The sequence below is a fragment of the Schistocerca serialis genome, chromosome 1, assembly GCF_023864345.2.
Source record: "Schistocerca serialis cubense isolate TAMUIC-IGC-003099 chromosome 1, iqSchSeri2.2, whole genome shotgun sequence".
NCBI classification, from domain to species: Eukaryota; Metazoa; Arthropoda; class Insecta; order Orthoptera; family Acrididae; genus Schistocerca; species Schistocerca serialis.
Window position 1 is genome coordinate 356,667,000 of NC_064638.1, and position 24,951 is coordinate 356,691,950.

The 24,951-nt window shown below is 42.6% G+C and overlaps 1 protein-coding gene across 1 annotated transcript in view; it reads left to right on the top strand.

Annotated features, from left to right (window-relative positions):
- LOC126470187 (maternal effect protein staufen-like) overlaps positions 1-24,951 on the top strand; it is a 202,927-nt gene that overhangs the window by 17,449 nt on the left and 160,527 nt on the right. Inside the window, exon 2 of the mRNA XM_050097847.1 lies at positions 5,633-5,670. The gene's annotated coding sequence lies outside the window, so the exon portion shown is untranslated. The remainder of the gene's footprint in view (positions 1-5,632; positions 5,671-24,951) is intronic.

The following is a 24,951-nucleotide window of genomic DNA, read 5'->3' on the forward strand; positions in this document are numbered from 1 at the left end:
CTTTAGGATGTTAGTGTAAAGGGATGTGGTATCAATACTGATGAACAGGGCACTGTGTGGTAAAGGGAAAGGAACTGTGGAGAGTCGTTGGAGGAAATAGTTGATATGTTTTATATAGGAGAGTAATAGGCTGAAGGTGTTAATCTTTGAGAGCGGAGATTCTCTCACTGGGTGTACAGCAACCAGCCACAATTGGGGGTCCTGGGTGGTTGGGTTTAAGGATCAGGAAGCATGTAGAAGGTAGGAGTACAGGGACAGTTAGGGATGAGGAGAGAGATGGACTCCAGGGAGAGGTCTGGAATGGGTCTAAGGATTTCAGGAGAAACTGAAGATCCTCATGGATTTCTGGAATGGTGTCACTGTGGCAGGGTTTGGAGGTGCATGAATCTGAGAGGTGGTGGAGTCCTGCTGCCAGATATCTTTGTGGTTCTTAACAACAGTGGTGGAGCCTTTGTCCGCAGGTAGTATTATAAGGTCGGGACCAGTTTCTAGATGGTGGACTGTGGTTCTTTCTGTGGATGTAAGGTTAGTTTGTATGTTGAGGGATTTGGGAAATGATGGTGAGCCAAGGTTCAAGGTTAAGAATTTCTGGAGAGTTAACAGGGGGTGTTGTGGAGGCAATGAGGGGGATTGTGGTTGGATGTAGGATTGAACTGACTTAGGCAGGGTTCAATATTGGTCTTCAGTTGAGTCTGACTGGTAGGATTGGTGGTGAAAAAGTGTTTCCACTGTAGGGACTGGGAGAAGGAGAGAAGGTCTTCAACAAGTCCTGTGTGATTGAATTTGAGAGTGTGGCAAAACATGAGGCTTCTGGAAAGGACTGATACTTCTGCGGGGCAAAGGCGTTTGGATCAAAGGTTCATGACTGTATTTCAGGTCTGTTTAGTTTCTGGATTCTGTGTACCGGTGGGAGGAACTTTTGGAGGGTGGGGTGACATGGTTTGTCAACTATGATGGTATGTGGGGGAGGTTTGGCAGTTGTAGAGGTGGTGCACAGTGTTGATTCGAGGCAGCAGTAGGGAGTGAGCATGGTGGAGAGTATTTTGAGGTGGCGTTAAGGGTTGAACTGAATCTGAACGGATGGAGGTCGTTGTGAAAGGAAGGGTGACAGCTGGAGATGGGTAATTGGTGGTGAGGCCATTTGGGGGGATTCCATGAACCAAGCAACAATGTAGGAATAGTATGTGGGCTTGTCCTGTGGCTGGCAATAAGGAAACTTTTCTATATTGATGCAGATGGAAGGGGCAAGGATCCATGGTGGATTTTCCATTGTTCAAAATTAAATGTTACTAGACGTGTCAGACTTGTTGTTGTTAATAAAATGTTTTCTTTCTGTAGAAATTAAAGAATTTCCACTGATTTCTTGATAATTGTATCCCAGAAAGGTATCGTTAAGGCCAAGATTTCCATGGCAGAATAATCCGTGGAATGTCCTGTGGAGTTACATTGCTCGACCATGGCTGCCTGAGCTGAGAAAGCCGAGTGTGACAATCGTGTTCAATGCACCTTTCATGCACTGTGTGCATTATCTGACCAATTTAGGCCTTGACACACTGGAAAGACATTCTGTAGATTCCAGACTTCCTCAATCACAGATCATCCTTTACTGAACTGTGAAGAGCACAAGTCTTCGTGACTGGATGGAAGATTTGCCTTAAGATTCCGAGTAATTTTGGCAAAATATTGCTGACATAGGAAGGAACACCCTGGATTTGAACTGCTCCTTTTCCCCTTGTTCTTGTGGGTGGTCAGATTTCTTCTTCCGTAAAGCTTTACCAATATGATTTGGAAAATATCCATTATTTTTGAACACTGATTGTAGGTGTTTCAGCTCCTTTGTAAGGCTATGTCAGACACAACATGTGCCCAGCGCACTAATGTTTGAAGGACATCCAGTTTGTGTTAGGTGGTGGCAGCTAGATGCCTGCAAATACATGTATGTATATGTGGGCTTTTGATAAATGGAATGCCCCAATGATATGTCAACTTTTCAACTAATCAAGACATCCAGAAATAGCAGACATCCTAACTTCTTCATTTCCATCATAAATTAATATTCTTGTGGATGGAATTTAGATGCTGCAAGAAGGAACAGGTCTTCAGAGGACTACCTATGGCAGCACGGTCAATTTGCTTATAATATTCACTGTTGTATTAAAGGTACATTGAGGAAAGAGCATGACGAAATAGTGCTGTTATAGCAGCTTTGAACTTACTGGCGATAAGTGACAATGAATCGATGTGAGGGACTCTAGTGAAATGTGATAAGAGATTGAAGCTTACTAATAAGTGACTTGTTGCATTGAAGTGAGTTTAGTCCATTAATCAAGTCACCAGTGTTGTGAATATGATGTGAGCACTTGAGCACAAAAGGTCCCAGTAAAGATGCAAGTTGTCTAGCTAAGTCATATATTGGACTGTCGATATTGCTCAGAATAGGACATAATGGAAGACCTTCTTTGTGTGTATGTATGACTAGGCAGTACTCTCTTCCATCAGGCAGTAGACTTTTTTGTGGAAGACTTTCGGGAGAGGACACTTGATTCAGCAGAACATAAACCTAAAATCTTCTGGTGATAAGTGGATGATACTTTTGCAGTGTGGCCCCACGGTGAAGAACTGTCCATGAAAATATCAGTTTATGATGGAAGTGAAGAAGGGTGGATGTCTGCATTGCTGGACATTTTGGTCAGCCGGAAGGTGGATGGATCTATTTATCATAAGCCAACACTTAGACTTTTATTTGCAGTCAACTAAATGTCACCAACCATCACAAACTATGAGTGCCTTTGATCGTTGGTGCACCATGCACGTGTTGTGTCTGATGGACACAGCCTTGCAAAGGAACTGGAACACGTACAATCAGTTTTCAAATATAACAGATATTTTTCACATAATATCAGCACAGCTTTAAGAAGGAAGAAACATGACCACACACAAGACCAAGAGGAGAAGTAGCAGTTCAAGTCTAGGGCGTTCCTCCTGTACGTCGGCAGTATTATGCTGAAATTAGGCAGGATCTTCAGGAAACATCATATCCCAAAGTAATCTTCCGCCCATCTGCAAAGACTTGTGCTCTTCTTGGTTCAGCAAGAGATGATCTGGGATTGAGAAAACCTGGAATCACAGAATACCTTGCCATTGTGGCAAGGCCTACATAGGGCAGACAACGCACACAACGCTCGAAAAATGCATTGAGTGTGATTGCCACCTTGGCCTTTGGCAGCAAATAAGCAAGCCATAGCCAAGCATTGTTTCTCCATAGGATATTCTATGGATCATTCTGCCAGGGAAATTTTGCCCTCAATGAGGTCTTTCAATTATTAAGGAATTGGTGGGAAAACGTTTAGCATAAGGTCTTATTAATTGTGATGGCGGCTTTCAGCTGGATAAGATGTGTGATATGGCGATTTCTTTAATTTCTTCAGAAAAAAAAAAAAACATTTTATGACAAATGAAATGTGTAGCAACATTTTATTTTATTAATTTAACATCTGAATTTTTACTTTGTGAGTGCGCATTCTGACAGAGCATGCTTCTAGTATCACATTACGCATGCACCTGCACACAATAGATGGAGCAACATTCGAAGAAGGCATGAAACTTGACAGGTTGCAGGTACAGGAAGTTATTACCACAATATGCATCACAAATGTCACCATAACAAAGATATCAGTGCACTGTGATTACCTCGATGGTCTTGTGTTACTAAGAAAATTGAGTGCTACAATTCCCAGTTCGAGACACTGCAAAAAAACTGTAATATGCACCTGCTATGTCTGAGTAAAGAGAATCATCAAGAACATACCAGGCACAGACTTCAAACTAAAAAGGGAATGCTAAAGATTTTCAACCATTTATCTGGCTTCCATGATTAACTAAGTATAAGTGAGGCCCCAGTCATGTTGAACTTTGATCAGCAGTTTTTTTTTAATACAAGAAGCAACACAACATTGTTAGCTAAACACCTTGTATGGTGAATATATCTTGTACCCTTGGTAAAGAGATAGGCTTAGAAGTGAATAAACTGCCATTGCAGTGCAGTGTGGAAGATAGGTGATTCAGAAACACTTGAATCACTTACCTCAGTGTTGTAATTTATGCCAGGATCGTGAATATCAGTGAGCAGGGATTATAAAACATGAAAATGATCTTAACAATGGATTTAACATTGCATATTTCAGTGTCCAGGGACTTGAAGGCAAAGCTGAAATTTTGGAAGAATCATTACATTACTTCCTTTCTCCCCATTCTTTTTTAACATTGGCTCAAACCAGAGCAGACAGAATTCTGTGTACCATGAGGACTGTGTATGGAAACAGTTTTTGCCGATCTCAGTACTGTGATGTCCGCAACTCATGGTCTGGTGGCTAGTGTTGCTGCCTCTGGATCATGGGTCCCGGGTTCGATTCCCGGCCAGGTTGGGGATTTTCTCTGCCCGGGGACTGGGTGTTTGTGTTGCCTTCATCATCATTCGCGACAATGACTAGATTGGACTGTGTAAAACAAATTGGACTTTTTACGGGTGCTGATGACCGTCCAGTTGAGTGCCCCACAAACCAAATATCTTCGTCATCAGTACTGTGATGAAGGTACTGTTGTCTATGTTTCCAGTGGATTCTATGGCATTTGAGCTTCGTTGGGCACATATTGAGAAACATTTTGAAATTACATTAATCGTGTATGATTGATGTAAGTTATTTAATTTATATTTTTCATGCCCCTAATGCTGATGAACATATATTTTAGATTCTTTGTAAATTTATTCATTTACATTTTCTTTGATAAGAGCCAGGATAGCACTGGTTTTTGCAAAAGTCAAAAATAAAGTTGTGACAATCATTAGTTACAAAAAATATGTTGCACACAACTGTTGCATCTTATATTTATTTCATATTTTAATTAATATACAGCTAATATGTTGCTTATTCATATCACAAGCTGTGTCTTTGAATTCATTGGACAAAAATAAACATTTCTCTATCAGAAAAGATTTTAATTTCGTGTTAGAATCAGCCTCCTTACATGTTCTTAAATAGTTTAATAGTTTTTCAAACCAAATCAAACAAGTATTGTATGGGATTGTATCTGTCATTTTTAATTTATTTCTTTCACAGAAGTAGTTATAATTTTTTTCTAGTGTTGTGCTCATGTGCACTTGATAACTTCAGTTTCATGTAAGGTAAGTAATTTTGATATGTGTAAAGTAGCCTCTATATTGTTAAGTATTTGTGCTGCACAAACACTTTATTACAAGATTTTCTTTAGACTGTCCCATGAGTTAGTCTTAGCAACCAAGGACTCTCATATGATAGTTCAAGAGTGGGAGGAGGGCTAGACTTGGGGTTATGGAATTTGGGGTATTTTTAATATTCTGAAAGATGAATGGTGACTTGTAAGCAACTATAAGAAAGTTCCCGTTACTACCGTATTAAAAACCTGTGTAACACCTACTTTTAAATCAATTTCTTGGAAGAAAAGCATGTGACTTCACTATATATTTTTTTCTTTCCCTGAGGGCTAGAAAGCCCGCAGGCCCCCCTTAGCCCTCGGCAGCCTTGCTCCTGTCACCTCGCTGCTCGCACATCACATCTCGCTGCTTACCAAGAGCCTCGTTATATTTATGTTGCAGCCTCGCTGCTGGCACATCGCTGCTTGCTGGTCAGGCAGGTGCGGAACCTTCACCGTATGGCTGTTCACATTCTTAGTTGAGTGCATTACTCGCAGTGTGTAAAGCAGCAACTATGTTCAGTGCACTGTAAGATGACAATAATAGTGCTTTATTTGTTCCAAAATTTGGCTGTTGACAATGAGAAAAAAAAGTTATAGATGCCATGTGAAGTCTAGTTTTCTGTGCACAACTGGGGAACCTCTTGCAACATGATGCTGCATGTTGATTCATTTTCTCTGAGTTGTTAATAAGGACATTACTTTTTCTATCTCACTCTTTAAGTTTGGAGAAAGGGGTGAAGGATTGAACCTGGATACGCCTTGTATTGAAGTTTATGATTTTTTCATCTGATTTTCATATCAGTTTAGTGCATTGCCACAACTCAACAGGTATGTTGCTGTAAGAAGCACAGATGGATCCCTTATAGTTTATTGTGTGGAATACTTTTATCAGGTCTGAAAGTACATATCTGGAAAAAAAATTAATACACCCTATTAGAGGTTTCCAGTTCATTCAAGATTTATTGTTGCAGCAGTGCATATGGAGTATATGAAACAATTAAATGTACAGGTTAGTAGCACAAGCATTCTGAAATGCCCATATTAGTACATGGTGTAGCCTCCTTGGGCAGAAATGCAGGTGCCGACTCTGGCATCCAGTAGATCAAACAGATAGCAAATACAGTCCTGGGATATGTTACGCCATTCCTGCTCAACCTGTTCATGTAATTTTGTAAAAGTTATTGGTTGACAAGTTGCTCAAGTCACTTCTCATCCCATAATTTCCCACGCATACTTGATTGGAGACATGTCCAGGGATCATGTTGGCCAGAAAATTGCTGCATGTCTTGCGGATCTCATAGATTTCATCGGCAGTGTTTGGGCGAGCATTATTCTGTTGGAACAACACATGACCTTCTTGTTGCAAGAACGGCAAAAGAACATGACTACCAATGTTCTGCACACACTGAACACTGGTTAGTGTCCCCTCCAAAAATACCAAAGGTGAATGAGAGTTGTAGCTTATCACAATCCAGACCATAAGGCCTGTGGTGGGGCCATGGACAAATGCACTGTTGTGAGACAGCACTTGCCAAGTCCACGTTGTGTGTGCAAACGATCATCACCTGCGTGCAAGCAGAATCTGCTTCCTTTGCCAAAGATCATGGCATGCCATTCCATCTTCCAAATGATAGTCTGATGGCACCAGTCGAACCATACGTGTCGATGCTGTAGCGTGAGTGAAAGACAGGCTAGAGACGGATGCATCTGTACTCCCACTGCTAATAACCAGCTCGCAACAGTTTGTGCTGACATGTCTAGGCCCACGAGCCCTCTTTATTTGTCCTGTGGTAGCTGTACGATTTGCACTGCTGCCCTTACAATATGACGATCTGGCAAATGCCTATGCTGCATGGATGTCCAGAACTTCATTTACGGGTATGAGAATGTTCACATGACCACTGATACCAGCTTTGTTGCACAACTGACACAGCATGTACAACTTGTGTGGCAATTCTCCGAAAGCCACATGGAAGGCGACTGTTTGACTCCTTTCAAGCTCATTTGGTTGATAGTAGGAAGCATGAGTGCATCTATGTGGCATAGTTACCTGCATGTTTCACATATTTACACCACACTGAGCCTTCTGGTTCTGAGCATTCCTTATTACAAGACTGAGAGAGAGATGGAACTCTGGTAGCTGTGCCACTTTGCTATATGTTGGTAGTCATGTTGAAACCATTATTAGTATATCTACTATCCCATGGGTGGCATATGCTGTCATTGGATCAAAATTGACCTTGTCATTCCAGGTGTAGTAAATCCCCCCTCCTGCATACTTCCTGCTCATTCACCCCCATAAGTTGTATATCAGTAAAATGAGTGAGATGTTATGGGATCTCAACCTCTGCATCTATGAAATGAATGGTTTGGTTGATTTCCTTAAAAATTTGTTGGGTAGCAGCTTCATAGAACAGGTTTATATATTGTATATGACTTGGTAGAAGTTTCATTCTAGGATAGCTTCAATTATGGCAATATTTAACTACCTCTGAGTTTCTCTGACATGTTAGCAGTAATTACAATGTCACAACAGGATTGAATAGAACTCATTCCATCTGTCACAAGAGCCTTCCTCCTGGTACATCTACATCTGCATGGATACTCTGCAAATCAAATTTAAGTGCTTGGCAGAGGGTTCATCAAACCACCTTCACAATAATTCTCTGTTATTCCAATCTGATACAATGCGTGGAAAAAATAAACACACACATCTTGCAGTGTGAGCTCTGATTTCCCTTATTTTATCATCGTGATTTTTTTTTTTTTCTGCCTATGTAGGTCAGTGTTAACAGAATATTTTCACATTTGGAGGAGAAAGTTGGTGATTGAAAATTCATGAGAAGATTCCGCCGCAGCGAAAAACTCCTTTGTTTTAATAATATCCACCCCAAATCATTTCAATGGCACTCTCTCCCCTGTTTTGCAATGATACAAAACATGCTGCCTTCTTTGAACTTTCTCGATGCACTCCGTTAATACTGTCTGGTAAGGATCCCACACTATGCAGCAGTAATCCCATTTCTCCTCACTTAGTTTGTATTTAAAGGCACTAATACTTGATGTATTCAGATTTTGTTTCTGCAGAACAACCTTTGTTATTTTTGGTGCACCTGTACATGACAGATGTGCTCAGAATAATGAAAATCTAGGCTGCTGCCATTTACCTCATCTATAGCACTTTTTTTTCTGATTGTAGCGTACGAATAATCTATTCCAGCAAAGCACGGGCCCATTACTCTTGTGTCTGAGCTTACTACAATTACAAGATTATACAAGTGTAATAAATAAGTAAGTTTCGAATGTATTGTACTACTTGAATTTGCAATTATGTTACTTATGTATTAAAGTAAGGTCATTAGGACCAGCCTGTCCAATTTCTCAACTAATTCTCTTAACATTACTTTTGTGTTTGGTGGGAGATGCAGCCCAACCCGTTTATGCTTAGCTAACTTAAGATCATACTATGGAGAACAGCAGCTGCCATTTCATCTGACCCTTCCGTGGTATGGAGTTCAAGAAAAGATTTTTTCTTTAACTGCTATACTTTTACTACCATAATTTGCTGCATCACCATCTTTAAGGTATTGCTTACGATACCTATTTGCTAATAAGTAACCTTCTGTCTTTAATATATTATCTCACTGCATTTTAGTCCATGTTCAGTTATTACCAGCACATGTGGTGAATGTTCCTCTACAAATATCTACAATTAATCTAGTTTGTGTCTGAGATATTGAACATTCAAATGCACCATCTTCAAGGTTGTCATCCAGTCTTCTCTTTCACAAATTACATTTATTTAGGTTTCCATTTTTGTGTCAATCAATTGCATTATTTGGGTCTAATACTGAGTTGTAGTGATTGGGCACTAATTTCACACTCTGGTTTTTCTTCAGGTGAACAGGACTCTGGCATAATCTGGACATTGGTGTGGTAACTTAGACAATATACTTGGCTGCTTGAATATACTAAGATATAATATGAATTCAGAACCTGTAAGACGGAAAGCATTCTTGGATAATGCTCTTGTTAACTGTCCCCATGTTGCATGTTCTTTCTAGGTAAAGAGATTTATTTTCTCAAATTATTGCATTTTGACAGGATAGTTTAATGCTTATGGTAAAAGGTGATACGAGTAACTACTTACAAAAATTACCAATATTAAACAGTACCGTAGCACTAAGAAAATATAATCCAAGCAAACTAATACACCATCTCAGAATAACTAACTGGGAAGGATGATTCTTCAAATGCTAATGCTATGAAAGCTTCTGCAGCCATTTAATATACACTGAGGTGACAAAAGTCACGGAATACCTCCTAATATCAAGTCAGACCACCTTTTGTCTGGCATAGTGCAGCAACTTCGCATAGACTCCAACATGAAGTCATCGTCCCCCTCCCCCCCCCCCCTCCCTCCCTCCCTCCCTCCCACCCACTGCAGGTCCAGGGATTAGAATAGGCCCGAGGTATTCCTGCCAATCGTATGAGGTGACTATAAGGAGTTTCACACATTTCGGCCTTTATATGACAGTCCGCTGTAGGGTTTGACATCCATTCTTCAAAATTTTCCTGAAGAGCAAGCCATTTGGGGAAGGGCACCTTACAAGGTGCATCGTGTCCATCGTGCATTGGGATCTTTAGCCCACTTCCTCATCTTCGCATTGCAGTCCTCTCCATTCTCCATCTCTTGGGCGAGGACGCCTTCCTGGGTGCATTTTCCACCATGCAATATACAGTGTCGATTTCTGCATCGATGATGACCGTGGACTTCTTTGAACCTGATATCCAGCACGGTAGCCAGTCCATTGTAGTGGGGCTGCCATGTACCCTGTTGGTTGTAGCCCCCTGACCACACTGGGATCGCTCTGCTGATGCTTGCGCCGTTAACTCCCCACGTATGCCAAGGGGTAGATGCCCATCCCCCTGGGGCATTGGGACTCCCAGCAATGGCCATCCTGCCAAGTGGCCTTTGCTGCGGCTGGGTGGCGCCTGTGGGGAAGGCCCCTGGTTGGAGTGAGTGGCATCAGGGCGGATGACATGCGATGAAGCGTAGTCCATCATCTCTTGCTGGTGGTGAAAGAGCAGCAGTCTCTAAGCGATCAAGAGCTCAATTCAACGCACACCATGGGAGGAACGTCAGACTAAGGATGGCAGCAGATCTTATTCGCCCTGGTAACTTGTATGTTCAAGAGCTGATGGAGAATCTTTCATGACAATAAAACCTCAGTTTTTGTTGAGCATTTAGAGGACAAGTTCGGGGAGGTGGAGGGCTTGTCCAAAATGAGATCTGGGTCAGTCTTGATCAAAACAGCATCCTCTGCCCAGTCATGGGAGTTACTCACTTGTGACGAGCTGGGGGATGTTTCTGTAACCATCACGCCCCAAAAGAGCTTAAATGTGGTCCAGATTATCATATTTCACAGAGACCTTCTTTTGCAGTCCGATGATGAGCTGCATGCCAATTTAGAGTGGTAAGATGTACATTTCGTCCGGCATGTCCACCGGGATCCAAAGGATAATCAGGTTGCCACCGGTGCCTTCATCTTGGCCTTTGAGGGTGATACATTACCCAAGAAGGTCAAGGTGATGGTCTACCGGTGTGATGCCAAGCCCTATATCCCTCCCCCGATGCGGTGCTTTAAGTGCTGGAAGTTGGGCCGTATGTCTTCCCACTGTACTCCCAGCGTCACATGCCGAGATTGTGGACGCCCATCACATCCCAATACTCCATGTGCGCCGCCTCCCAACTGTGTCAACTACGGAGAGCACCATTCGCCTTGCTCGCCTGACTGCAGGATTCTCCAGAAAGAAAGGAAAATCATGGAGTACAAGACCCTGGAAAGACTGACTTACACTGAGGCTAAGAGAAAATTTGAACGCCTGCATCCTGTGCGTATGACATCGTCTTACGCCGCCGCTTACAACAGTTCTGGCACCATCAGCTCTGCCAACCCAGGTCACCTCTCAGAACCGGTAGGCTACACCTGCCCCCTTCATGTTGGGGGGCATTTCCCTCCCTGTTGCTCCTGCACCACCTACTTCGGGAGCAACACCCCCCCAACCATCGGGGACATCTGTCCCCAATTCTAAGCCGGAGAAGCGTAAGTCTTCTTCGGCTTCTCTCGCTAGGAAGGGGTCCCTTGTGTCACTCCCTTCCCAGGTTTCTTCTAGGGGGAAAGACAACACCCACCAGTGGCTGAAGAGCCCAAAAGCAGCTGCTCATGCAGCTTCACGCTCATCCTCAGTCCCAGAGACTGAGCCAGTGAAGTCCTCCCAGCCAGGGAAATCCAAGGAGCAGTGAGAGAAATCCAAAAAGAAAACACATAGGACCAAGGAAATTGCGCTGGCACACACACCACCACTACCTACAAGCTCTGCGACTGAGGATGGGGTGGAGATTTTGGCATCTGCTGAGAACCTAGATCTCGCCAGACCCTCACACACAATGGATATAGACTGCTCAGGCAATAAATCGGTGGCAGCACGTGACTCTGAGGCGTAAACTGCCTCATTGAATGTTCCAGGCTTTCCCAGTCTCACAATGTCATTCTCCAGTGGCATTGCAGCGTTTTTTTCCACCGCTTTGCTGAGCTACGGCAACTGTTAAGTTTTACACCTGCTATCTGCATTGCCCTCCAGACCCCTGCCCTTTGCGGCTATAAAGGATATTACAGGAATTGTAGCAACTATAATTGAGTGTCAGGTGGAGTTTGTGTTTATGTCCTATACTCGGTCTGTAGTAAACATGTGCCCCTTCAAACCCTTCTTGAAGCTGTGGCTGTCAGAATAAGGACGACGCAGGAAATAACTCTCTGCAATGTATATCTTCCTCCAGATGGTGCAATACCCCTGAATGTATTAGCTGCACTGATTGATCAACTCCCTAAACCTTTCCTACTTCTGGGAGATTTTAATGCCCATAACGCCTTGTGGGGTGGTACCATGTTTACTGGCTGAGGCAGAGATATCGAAACTTTACTGTCGCAATTCAACCTCTTCCTCTTAAATACTGGGGCCGCTACACATTTCATTGTGGCTCATGATAGTTGCTCGGCCATTGATTTATCAATTTGCAGCCCAGGACTTCTCCCATCTATCCACTAGAGAGCACATGACGACCTGTGTGGTAGTGACCACTTCCCCATCTTCCTATCTCTGCCTCAGCGTCAGGCACATGGACGCTTGCCCAGATGGGCCTTGAACAAAGCGGACTGGAGGACTTTCACCTCTGCTATCATCGCTGAATGTCCCCCCATATGGTAACATTGACGTGATGGCTTAGAAGGTGACTAGCACAATTGTTTCTGCCGCAGAAAATGTGATCCCTCCCTCTTTAGGGTGCCCGATGCGTAAGGCAGTCCCTTGGTGGTCGCTGAAGCAATTACGGAGCATCGGCAAGCTCTGTAGCGGCATAAGCGGCACCTTTCCCTGGAGCACTTCATAGCCTTAAAACGGCTCCGTGCCCATGTTCGCTACCTCATCAAACAACGGAAGAAGGAGTGTTGGGAGAGATAAGTCTTGACCATTCTGTGCCACATGTCACCTTCCCAAGTCTGGGCAAAGATCAAACGTCTTTTCGGGTACCCCAACAACTGTCCCCGGTGCTACCATAAATGGCGAGTTATGTACCGACGCAAACACGATTGCCGAGCACTTTGCTCGAGCCTTTGCGTCGGAGAATTACCCCCCAGCCTTTCGCACACTCAAACGGCAGCTGGAAGGGAACGTCCTCTCATTCACTACACACTGCAGTGAATCCAATAACACCCTATTTACAGAGTGGGAGCTCCTCAGTGCCCTTGCACATTGCCCCGACACAGCTCCTGGGCCTGATCGTATCCACAGCCAGATGATTAAACATCCCTCCTCTGACTACAAGCGACATCTTCTCGTAATCTTCAACCAGATCTGGTGCGATGGCGTGTTTCCATCGCAATGGTGAGAGAGCACCATCATTCTGGTGCTCAAACCCGATAAAAACCCACTTGATGTGGATAGCTATCGGCCCATCAGCCTCACGAATGTTCTTAGTAAGCTGTGCCACTTTGTATGAGTGGGGTCTCTGGGGACCACTCCCGATTATTTATCCAAAACTTCCTGTCACTCCGTAATTTCCGTGTCCAAGTTGGTAACTCCATAGTTCCATTTATATCCAGGAGAATGGAGTCCCGCAGGGCTCTGTTTGAGTGTGTCTCTATTTTTAGTGGCCATTAATGGTCTAGCAGCAGCTGTTGTGCCCTCCGTCTCATCTTCTCTGTATGCAGACGACTTCTGCATTTCGTACTGCTGCTCCAGTACTGTTGTTGCTGAGCGGTGCCTCCAAGGAGCCATCCACAAGGTGCACTCATGGGCTGTAGCCCACAGTTTCCAATTTTCAGCCGCAAAGTCTTGTGTCATGCACTTCTGTTGGCATCGTACTGTTCACCTGGAACCCACACGTTACCTTAATGACAATCCACTCACTGTAGTGGAGACATATCAATTCCTAGGACTGGTTTTCGACACTCAATTGACTTGGCTCCCTCATCTTCGTCACCTTAAGCAGAAGTGCTGGTGGCACCTCAATGCCCCCTGTTGCCTGAGCAACACCAATTGGGGTGCAGATAGTTGTACGCTGCTGCAGCTCTTCAGAGCCCTTGTCCAATCCCGAATTGACTATGGGAGTATGGTTTACGGTTCGGCAGCACCTTCAGCAATGCATTTACTCGACCCTGTGCACCACTGTGGGGTTTGGTTAGCGACAGGAGGTCTTAGGACAAGTCCGGTGACCAGCGTACTGGTGGAGGCTTGTGTCCCTCCACTGCAGACCAGACGTGCACACCTGCTTGCCAGTTACGCAGCTCACATTCATAGTTCCCCTGAGCATGCGAATTACCGTCTCCTTTTCACGCCCGCGGCAGTCCATCTCCCGCATCGGCGGCCCAGATGGGAGCTAACGATTGCAGTTTGCATGCGATCCCTTCTCTCCGAACTGGAGTCCGTCGCTTTACCACCTCTACTTGCGGTCCGTTCACGCATGCCTTCATGGTGTACGCCTCGGCCGCAGCTTCATCTGGACCTTTTGGTTGGATCTAAGGACTCCATTAACCGCGCCGCTCTCTGCTGTCACTTCCTCTTAATTCTTGACATGTTCCGGGACTCTGAAGTGGTTTACACCAACGGCTCAATGGCTGATGGTCACGTAGGCTTTACGTATGTTCATGGAGGACATGTTGAGCAGCACTCCTTGTCAGTTGGCTGCAGTGTTTTCACTGCAGAGCTGGCGGCCATATCTCGTTCTCTTGAGTACATCCGCTCATGCCCTGGTGAGTCATGTCTCTTGTGTACTGACTCATTGAGCAGCCTACAAGCTATCGACCAGTGCTATCCTCACCACCCTCTGTTGGCGTCTATTCAGGAGTCCATCTATGCCCTGGAACAGTCCCGCCATTCCGTGGTGTTTGTGTGAACCCCAGGACACGTCGGTATCCCCGGCAACGAACTTACCAACAGGTTGGCCAAACAGGCAACGCGGAAACCGCTTCTGGAGATAGGTATTTCCGAAGCTGACCTGCGTTCTGTCTTACGCCGCAGGGTTTTCCAGCTTTGGGAGACAGAATGGCATAACAGCACGCACAACAAACTGCGTGTCATTAAGGAGATTATGAATGTGTGGAAGTCTTCCATGCAGGCTTCTCGCAGGGAGTCAGTTTTCCTCTGCCAGCTCTGCATTGGCCATACGTGGCTAAAGCGTGGTTACCTACTCCGTTGCGAGGACCCACCTCAGTGTTGCTGTGGCTCCCAAATGACAGTCGTCCACATCTTGCTGGACTGGCCACTTTTTGCCACTCTGCGGCAGACTTTTAATTTTCCCAGCACCCTGCCTTCGGTGTTGGGCGACAATGCCTCCACAGCAGCCTTAGTTTTATGTGTTATCTGTGAGAGTGGGTTTTATACTTCTATCTAGGTTTTAGCACATGTCTTTTGTCTCTCTGTGTCCTCCACCCTAGTGCTTTTAGGGTGGAGGTTTTAATGTGTTGCAGAGTAGCTGGCTTTCCCTTTTTATTATCGTGGTTGGCCAGCCACTGTAATCTGCTTTCATGTTTTACTCCCTTCTGTTTCTAGTGTCTATGTTCTTTTCCTGTCCTCTTTTGTTCCTTTTAGTATTCTTTGCCTTCCCTTCATTCTTGTGGCTTTTCCTTTCTTTCTGTTTTGCGTTATATATTTCTTCCGTTTTATTCTCACACTTGTGGGGGGACCAATAACCTCGTAGTTTTGTCCCTTCTCCCGCCTTTAAACAAACCAACCAACATGAAGTCTATGAATGGCTGCAGATGATATCCAAGTTGCCGAACATAACCATATACAGTCAATGACCAGTTCAGTTGGACCAGAGGACCCAGTCTATTCCGTGTAAACAGAGCCCATACCATTGTGGGGCCACCACCAAATTGCGCAGTGCATTGTTGACAACTTGGGTCCATGGCTTTGCGCCACACTCGAACCTTACCACCAGGTTGTAGTTGTTGTTGTTGTTGTTGTTGTTGTGGTCTTCAGTCCAGAGACTGGTTTGGTTCAGCTCTCCAAGCTACTCTATCCTGTGGAAGCTTCTTCATATCCAAGTAACTACTGCACTCTATTTCCTTCTGAATCTGCTTGGTGTATTCATCTCTTGGTCTCCCTCTACGATTTTAACCCTCCACGCTGCCCTCCAGTACTAAATTGGTGATCCCTTGATGCCTCAGAATGTCTCCTACCAACCGGTCCCTTCTTCTTGTCAAGTTCAGCTACAAATTCCTCTTCTCCCCAATTCTATTCAGTACCTCCTGATTACTTAAGTGATCTATCCATCTAATCTTCAGCATTCTTCTGTAGCACCACATTTCGAAAGCCTCTATTCTCTTCTTGTGTAAACTTGTCTCATTTGCTAAACTAATACCCTCAGCATCACCTGATTTAATTTGACTACATTCCGTTATCCTTGTTTTGCCTTTGTTGATGTTCGTCTTATATCCGCTTTTCAAGACACTGTCCATTCCATTCAGCTGCTCTTCCAGGACCTTTGCTGTCTCTGACAGAATTACAATGTCATTGACAAACCTTAATTTTTTAAAATTTCTTCTCCATGGATTTTAGTACCTACCCTGAATTTTTCTTTTGTTGCCTTTACTACTTGCTCAATATACAGATTGAATAACATCAGGGATAGGCTACAACCCTGTCTCACTCCCTTCGCAATCACAGCTTCCCTTTCATGCCCCCTCGACTCTTATAACTGCCATCTGGTTTCTGTACAGATTGTAAATAGCCTTTTGCTCCCTGTATTTGACCCCCTGCCACCTTCAGAATTTGAAAGAGAGTATTCCACTCAACATTGTCAAAAACTTTCTCTAAGTCTACAAATGCTAGAAATGTAGGTTTGCCTTTCTTTAATATATTTTCTAAGATAAGTCACAGGGTCAGTATTGCTTCACGTGTTCCAACATTTCTACGGAATCCAAACTGATCTTCCTCAAGTACCAGTTTTACCATTTATCTGTAAAGAATTCGTGTCAGTATTTTGCAACCGTGACTTATTAAACTGATACTTCAGTAATTTTCACACCTGTCAATACTTGCGTTCTTTGGAATTGGAATTATTATATTCTTCTTGAAGTCTGAGGGTTTTTCATCTGCCCCATACATCTTGCTCGCCAGATGGTAGTTTTGTCAGGGCAGGCTCTCCCAAGGTTATCAGTAGTTCTGATGGAATGTTGTCTACTACCGGGGCCTTGTTTTGACTTAGGCCTTTCAGTGCTCTGTCAAATTCTTCATGCAGTATCATATCTCCCATTTCATCTTCACCTACACCCTCTTCCATTTACAAAATATTGCTCTCAAGTACATTGCCCTTGTACAGACTGTCTATATACTCTTTCCACCTTTCTGCTTTCCCTTCTTTGCTTAGAACTGGTTTTCCATCTGAGCTCTTGTTATTCATATAGGTGGTTCTCCTTTCTCCAAAGGTCTCTTTAATTTTCTTGTAGGCAGTATCTATCTTGTCGTGCTGTTAGCAAAGGCACTTGCATTGTTCTTCTGCACTGCCATAGCACATTAATGACAGATTTCCCCCCACTGCCGTAATGCATACATTTGTTGTTTATTCCACATTGATTTTAGTGGTTATTTCACACAGTGTTGCTTGTCTGTAAGCACTGACAGCTCTATGCATATGCCGCTGCTCTCTGTCGTTAAGTGAAGACCATGGCGAGTAGTAATGCCTGAAATTTGGTATTCTCGTCACTCTTGACACTGTGGATCTCAGAATAGTGTGTTCCCAAGTGATTTCCAAAATGGAATGTCCCATGTGTTCAAAGTCTTTCCCATCGTGCTACCATAAGCATGGCAGACATGTTTGATATGAATCAACTTAGTATAAATGATAGCTCTGGCGGTGCTCTGCCCTTTCGTACTTTGTGTATATGATAATACCACAATCTGCATATGTGCATATCTTCAGTGCACATGTTAAGACACCCATCTAAGTGTAAGAAAGAGGCATATATTTTCTCGGACAATTGTTGTACCAACTTAGTAATGGATTGTAAAATTCAGTCCAAAGTTTCTGATCAAGTATTAATGCTATTAAAGGTGAAGTCAGAAAACACAATAATACAGTCAAAATACCAGCAGATACTTTCAATACATAGTTTGTAAACTGTAACTACAGAGAAAATCAAAAAGATGATCAGTACATGTAATCTAACATATGGATTATCTTAATAACACAAACTGCAGTCACAATTTGGCCAGATCTTCATTTCATAGTAACTTTAAGGAAGTAAGCCAGGATGAGATTGTTTCAGTTTCAAAGGAATGAAGAGTTCAGGTAGCCAGATAACCTACTGAAAGAAGTAATAAATTATATTGTAGCACCATGAACATATTGTGTAAGTTTGTCTTGTAGCTGTTGTCTTCCTGATTCCCAAGAAACATCCCAAGTAACTCAGATTTTTAGAAAAGGCAGTAAATTGTGAGCCTACTAACTAATCCCTGTTTTTAAAACCATTGCCTTTCTACAAATGTATGAGTACATAGAACGGAATAAAATGTTAAACATGTCACAGATTAGTTGCAGGAAGTGGTAGTCGGCTGTAGCTATTGTATAGCTGTTGATGAGAGCCAAGACCATGCTCACACATAGGGCAGCTTATGTGATGCAAGCAAGGTACTCGACTGCGTTGAGCATTCTGTTTTGCCCTTCAAACAAGAACACTATTGAACTTGTGGAAACAGTTTGAAGCTAGTCAAATCATATCTTTATTAAGAGGAAGCAGACTGTGAATTCGGGAGATCAACTGTCAGACCCACTTGAGGTTCAAAGTAGAGTGCCACAGGGATCAAAATTGTGATATATTCTATTCATTGTACAGATAAGTGACTTATCAGAAAATACTGTCATAAAGAGACATACATATGCAGATGCTGCAATTTTTTTTCTCTGTAAAGCCTGTATTTGAGGATCTTATTATTAACTTAAATTTTGTGAAGGAAAGTACATCATCTTGGTTTAATGGAGTGGTTTACTACTGTAGTAGTACATTGCAATGGCGATAATAGACATCACACAGTGCTCAAAGTATTTGTGTTTGTGATACATCCCATTGACATAAGTTTATTCTTTTTTTGTAATACTTAGTTATTCCTTTCTCTACTTGAGTAAATAATGTGTGCTACTTGAATATGGTGCTAGAACAGTTTGAGTGCTTGTGAGTGACTCTAATAAACAGCATTTTTTGTGACTCCTAAATGATCTCATAGTGCAACCTGATCAGAAACAATCGTGCCGCACCGCACCAACCACCCAACATATGTGAAACAACTGCACCAGTTGCACCGTGCTGCACTCTCCTTAAGAGTCCTGTTGTCATAACCCAATACCAGACACACAATCTGCTGTCATGCTACTATGGGTGCCATTATCAGCAGAGTGCCGATCAAGTTCCCACTGTTCTAGTAGCAAAGACCTATTTTGTGTTTTTCACAGTTAGAGAGTAAGTTTGTGTTAATGCAGCTATTTTGCTAAGCAATGAACATCAGTATGGCTACAGAGGTGCAATATATTCTGGCTGCAGCACCAAGAACCAATCGGATGCAATGATCAAGAATTATTTAATCGCCCACCTCTCACAGTCCGAAGCGAAAAGGCATGAGAAGCAGTTCTGTACAGAAGTGTTGGGAGATCACACCCACTCACAGTTGTTACACCATCTGAGGACACTTGCAAGTCATGCTGTCAATGATAATACAGGGTGAGCACGAAGTCTTGCCCTGATTTTAAAAATTTATAACAGAATAACCGTTCAACATAATAAGTTACATTATATGCCATTACATAGGTTAGTGTTACTAGTTGTTGTGACCAATAGATGGCGCTATTGCTCCACAACACCGACGTGGTCTGTTAGGTCACATTAGTTGCCGGCGAAATGGTGTCAAAGCAGGAGAAAGCGCAATGTGTGCTTTGGTTTCATGAAACTAAATCGCCCATCAGTGTTCAGCATAAATTTCGGGCTTCTTATGGATGCAGCTCTCCTGATGTTAAATCAATAAAGCAATGGTATGCAAAGTTGAAATGAAACAGGCAGCGTTGAAGATCATCCTCAGAGTGTCAGGCCTCGAGTTAGTGATGCAACTGTTGATCGTGTTTGGCTATCGTTTCAGTGGAGTTCGTCTAAATCAATGTGTCAAGCATCACGTGAACTTCAAATACCGCAAGCAAGTGTGGTGAAGATTCTTCAAGAAAGTTTTAGGTTGCGTGCTTACAAAGTGCAAATTGCGCAGGCCTTGCAATCGAATGATTTGCTGACATGTGCTGAATTTGAAACTGAGATTATCAACAGGATTGATGACACTTAACGATTACATAAATCGCATATGCTTTACCGATGAATCGCCTGTCATGTCAGTGGAATGGTAAATAGGCGTAATGTACGTATATGGGGTTCAGAGTCTACACATGCTACTGTACAGTTACAGCGAGATAGCATAAAGTGAATGTTTGGTGCGGTCTCATGCACGACAAGGTGTTTGGACCATTTTTCTTCGTGGAAAAGTCCATTACCGCTAACATTTACTTAGATGTTTTGCAACAGTTCATTGCCCCACAGTTAGAAGAATATCAACCATGGATAATTTTCCAGCAAGACGGAGCACGCCGCCCTCCGCACTGGGCTTTGATAGTGCATGATTTTCTTTATGAAACATTCCCAGATTGGTGGCTAGATAGGAATGGTGCAACACCCTGGACACCCCGCTCTCCAGACATTACACCCCTTGACTTTTTTTTTTCTGGGGCTATATCAAGGACAGAGCCTTCGCCACACCAGTTGCTGACGTCGACGAGCTGAAAGCTAGGATACAAGCTGTTGTCGGTACTGTGACAGAAAATGTTACAAAACACCTGGCGGGACCTGGAATACCGCCTCGACATTCTCTGAGCTACCAAGAGAGCACACGTTGAGATTTAGTATAGTAAGTGGTCTTAAAAAAATCTAGTAATACTAACCTATGCAACGGCTTCAAATGTAGATAATTATGTCAAACGGTTATTTTGTAATAAATTGTTATAATCAGGGCAAGACTTTGTGCTCACCCTGTATGTTTTAGAATATATGACTGTTGCGCCTACCACTGATACACAAAATGTTAACACTGTGTTCTAACAACCCTGACACACTCGTTCAGACTGTATTCCTGAAATGTATCATACCTTAAGTGTTGCAGCTATAGGCCCACAGCACCTGTGTAGCAGCCTCACATCTACACAAGCACAAATTGCTGGGCTTACTGCACAAGTCACCATTTTGCAAAATTTGCACTCTCGTCACCACCTACAATACAACTGGTTGGCAAGAAGGCACAGTCAATTGCCATCAGCAGCAAAGATCTGTTGGTAACACAAAAAATTCAGCCGAGTAACCTTAAAAATTCAACCTCAGCCCGCCCCTCCCCAATGCAAGCTGGGAAATGCAGCAGGAATTCAATGATGATGGTGACTTGCTCTCTCAGCAGCAGCTGTGTCACCTATGTGTCGTAGAGTGATGTACAAAGCCGCAGTTTTTAGTAGATACTGGAGCTGAAGTATTGGTGCATCCAGTTACTTTTCTGTCACACACCGCAGGTATGATAACCACCACCTTTTCGCTGTCAATGGATCTTCGATTCAAACTTGTGGTTGTGTGACATTATTTCTCAGTGTAGGTATATGACACAAGGTTGGGTGGATGTGTATACTGGCAGACATGGGATACCCCTCCCTGGTCATTTATGGCCTTTTAGCAGACCTCAGCATCACAGTCTCCTTGATATTACTGCTAAATTGACCAACCAAGGGAAATTATGCTGTATCACAATTAATTCAGTACATACAATCACAAGTGAATCTACATACTTTGAACTTCTCAAACTGTTCCCAGAACTTACCAAGCATACACCCATGCTAATGCTTGTACAACGTACCACATTACATTATACACTCACTACCCAGAACCTCACATTTGCACATGGTCTCATCGATTAACAGCTGAGAAATTGAGGGTAGTGAACCAACAGTTTTCGTCCGTGTTGGCACAAGGATTTGTCGACCTTCAAGCAGTGGCTGGGAAGCACCGCTGTGTGTCATATCAAAGAAGAATAATGGATGGCATCTGTGCAGTGACTACCGATAATTAAATTTGAGGACAATCCTTGATAGATATCCGATGCTGTAAACTGAAGGTTTTGCATTCAAGATACACAGAAAATGTGTCTTTTCTATCATTGACTTTGTATGTGTGTGTGTGTGTATCATCAGATGCCTGTCAAGTCAAAGATATAGTCAAAACTGCCATTACTACATCATTCAGCCTCTTAGTTTATGAGAGTGCAATCTGGATTATGCAAAACTGCACAGAGAGTCCAATGTTTCATGGTTGAGGTAACCTGCAAACTTAATTTTTGTTATGTGCCTGTTTATGGTATTTTTTGATGTCCGCTTTGGAATCAGACCAGGTGGAGCATTTACTCCATATCTTCAGGGACTCATTTTTAACCCTTGAAAATGCGTATTCAGAGTGACAAGAGGAGCAATTCCTCATATACACCATCAACGTCCAAGAAATTCAACTGACGTAAGAGAAGGTTGGAAGTCCTAGTCACCCGCAGCTGGTCGCAATCTAAGAGTTGTGATGGTTCCTGGGCATAATAAATTTCATTTTAGATGCAAACGTGCATTGTTGACAGTGCCATTGAATGATTTGTTGAGAGGTGATCTGAGACCAGAGGATGAAATTTTGTGAGCTAAAGAATTGGAGACAGGTTTTGCTAAAGTGAAAACCATCTTTTCTGAAGCTACTCTAATGATGCATCCTGTCCCCCATGCCGTGCCCAGGCCCCTCTCACTTTGATGATAGATGTGTTGGCAACAGTGATAGGTGCTGTACTGTGGTAGCAAATAGAGCAGTGCTGGCAACCTCTTTTGTTTTTCAGACAGAAGCCTTCATCAGCAGAACAAGGCTTGTTGACATATGATTGCGAGCTTTACATTGCTTATGCTGCCATAAAACTTTCGCCATATGCTTAAGGTCACTGACCACAAGCCACTGACACTTGCCTTTCCTCAGAAGCCAGACAGGGCATTGCCATGATAGCTATGCCACCTATATTACAATGGCAAATTTACAATACATGTTATTCACGTTCAGGGTGATTTGAATGTCCCACTGGGTTCTCTCGCTCAATTGAAATGTTTACATCCACAATTGACTGCAAATCTCTGGCTAAGTCACAACACCTCAATCCAGAGCTGTGCGCATTGCAGGAGCAGTACAGTATTGTAAGGAAATATAAAGAAACAGCGACCAAAGTACAAGCAGATTGTATTCTTGCACAATAATGTATATGCTCATAGCAAATACAACTGCCACTTTCCAGACTAATCAAGACCTCAGGGTATGCTGCAGATTTGTTTTGTACACAACCAGGATTTATAATTTGTACAAAAATGAGTGGCAGGTCATTCACAAATCGCATATAAGAACCTTTCAAGCAGTCTTCTTTCTTTTTTGTCCATGTGTTAATTGTAATTATTGCCTGTCACTATCTTTTTATTTGGCAATCTCTGTTCGTTAAATGTATGATTTCCATTTTCATTGTTGATAGATGAGTGTGAAAAGTTTATACCCTTCTCTAGTCCATATTCAGTGATGAATTGTGTAATTTTTGCATGTATTTGTGAAGCTCATTGAATTTCTGATAAAATCTAGATGCCTCTTCTTTTGTTTCTTTGAATAAAATGATTGTGTCATCTACATAAGTTCAAAAATGTGGTCAGAAACAGTCTGAAAAGCTTGTAAGGGTGTTTCAGGATAGGTTATGCTAAGAAATAATTGTTCCACCATTAAAATTAGCCAATGAGGTTGCTGTGCACGCAAATTCATGTGGCTCATCAGAGCCAAACATATTCTTCATTTGTTTTCCTAAAACTGAACAAAAGAGCAATACAAAAATTTGCCATAGGATGGAAGTAAGGATAGAACCTCAGCAAGAGGCAGAGCAGTCTCGTGCACTGTCATCGACCCTGTGAAAACAACTGACACCAGTTGCATCTGACGGGCTGCTTAGCTGTGCATCCAACAGCCTGATTGGATAACTTGAATGCTAATTAACTCACAAACGGTGCAATGTATCAAATTTGTTTCATAACAATTATTGCTCAGCAAAACCTATCCTGCAACACACTGACAAACTTTTCAGACTGTTTCTGATCACCCTGTATAATTCATTATCTTGTTGGCTCATGTCGATTGCTCTTTGAAAAGCATGTTTTCTGGCTAGTTAAGAAAAATGTTACTTAATGTTCCTGCTAGGCTACAGCTCACATCTAAGTCTTTATTTTGCTTGGAGGTTCTACCATTTAAAATTAAGTACTTGAAGGATAAGATTAGTTATGAAAGTTCAGTAAGTTCAACAATTTATTCCTGACAAAGTTTCCAATATTTTAGGAAATTGTTCTTCAGAATATTAATTGTTTCATGCACTGGGGAATTTATATACAAGTTCATCACCTCTGATGAAAGAAATTTACTCTCTGGTTGGGTGTTAATATTTTTAATCTGATTAATGAATTCAGTGGTTTTCTTGAAAAAAGTTATTATTAACTATTTTATTTAATTTTTGTTCTACAGTTGAGATCCTCTGTAGGCGATTGTCCGTCTTATAGGGATGTTATTTTTATGAGTTTTGAGTTGTGCTCTTAATTTAGGATCACTTGGATTCATAACAGTTTTCTAAAAACAAACCATGTCTAATGGGATAGTCTATAATACCACATGTCCTCCAACAACACACGAGTATTTTTTCGTGTCATGGTAGACAATAATCTGCTTATCACTGTCTGACACATTGAGACATAAAGCCATAGAAAACGGATACAATTCTGAATTATTTAATAAAAGCTGTATTGATAATAAAAATAAGAATTATGAGATAACAACAAAAATAATCAAGGTCAGGGGAGACTTACCAGACAGGACGAGGAGGAAAGATTGATTATCCTTCTCATCCCATCTGGTAAGTCTCCCCTGACGCAGGGTTTTGGGTGACTTTTCCGAATTGTACCGCTTTGACTAATCTTCTCCAGTGTTTTTCCTTCATCCCCCTTCCTTCCCCTTCAACCCTTCTTTCAGAATAACGAGCCTCTGGCCCCAAAAGCTT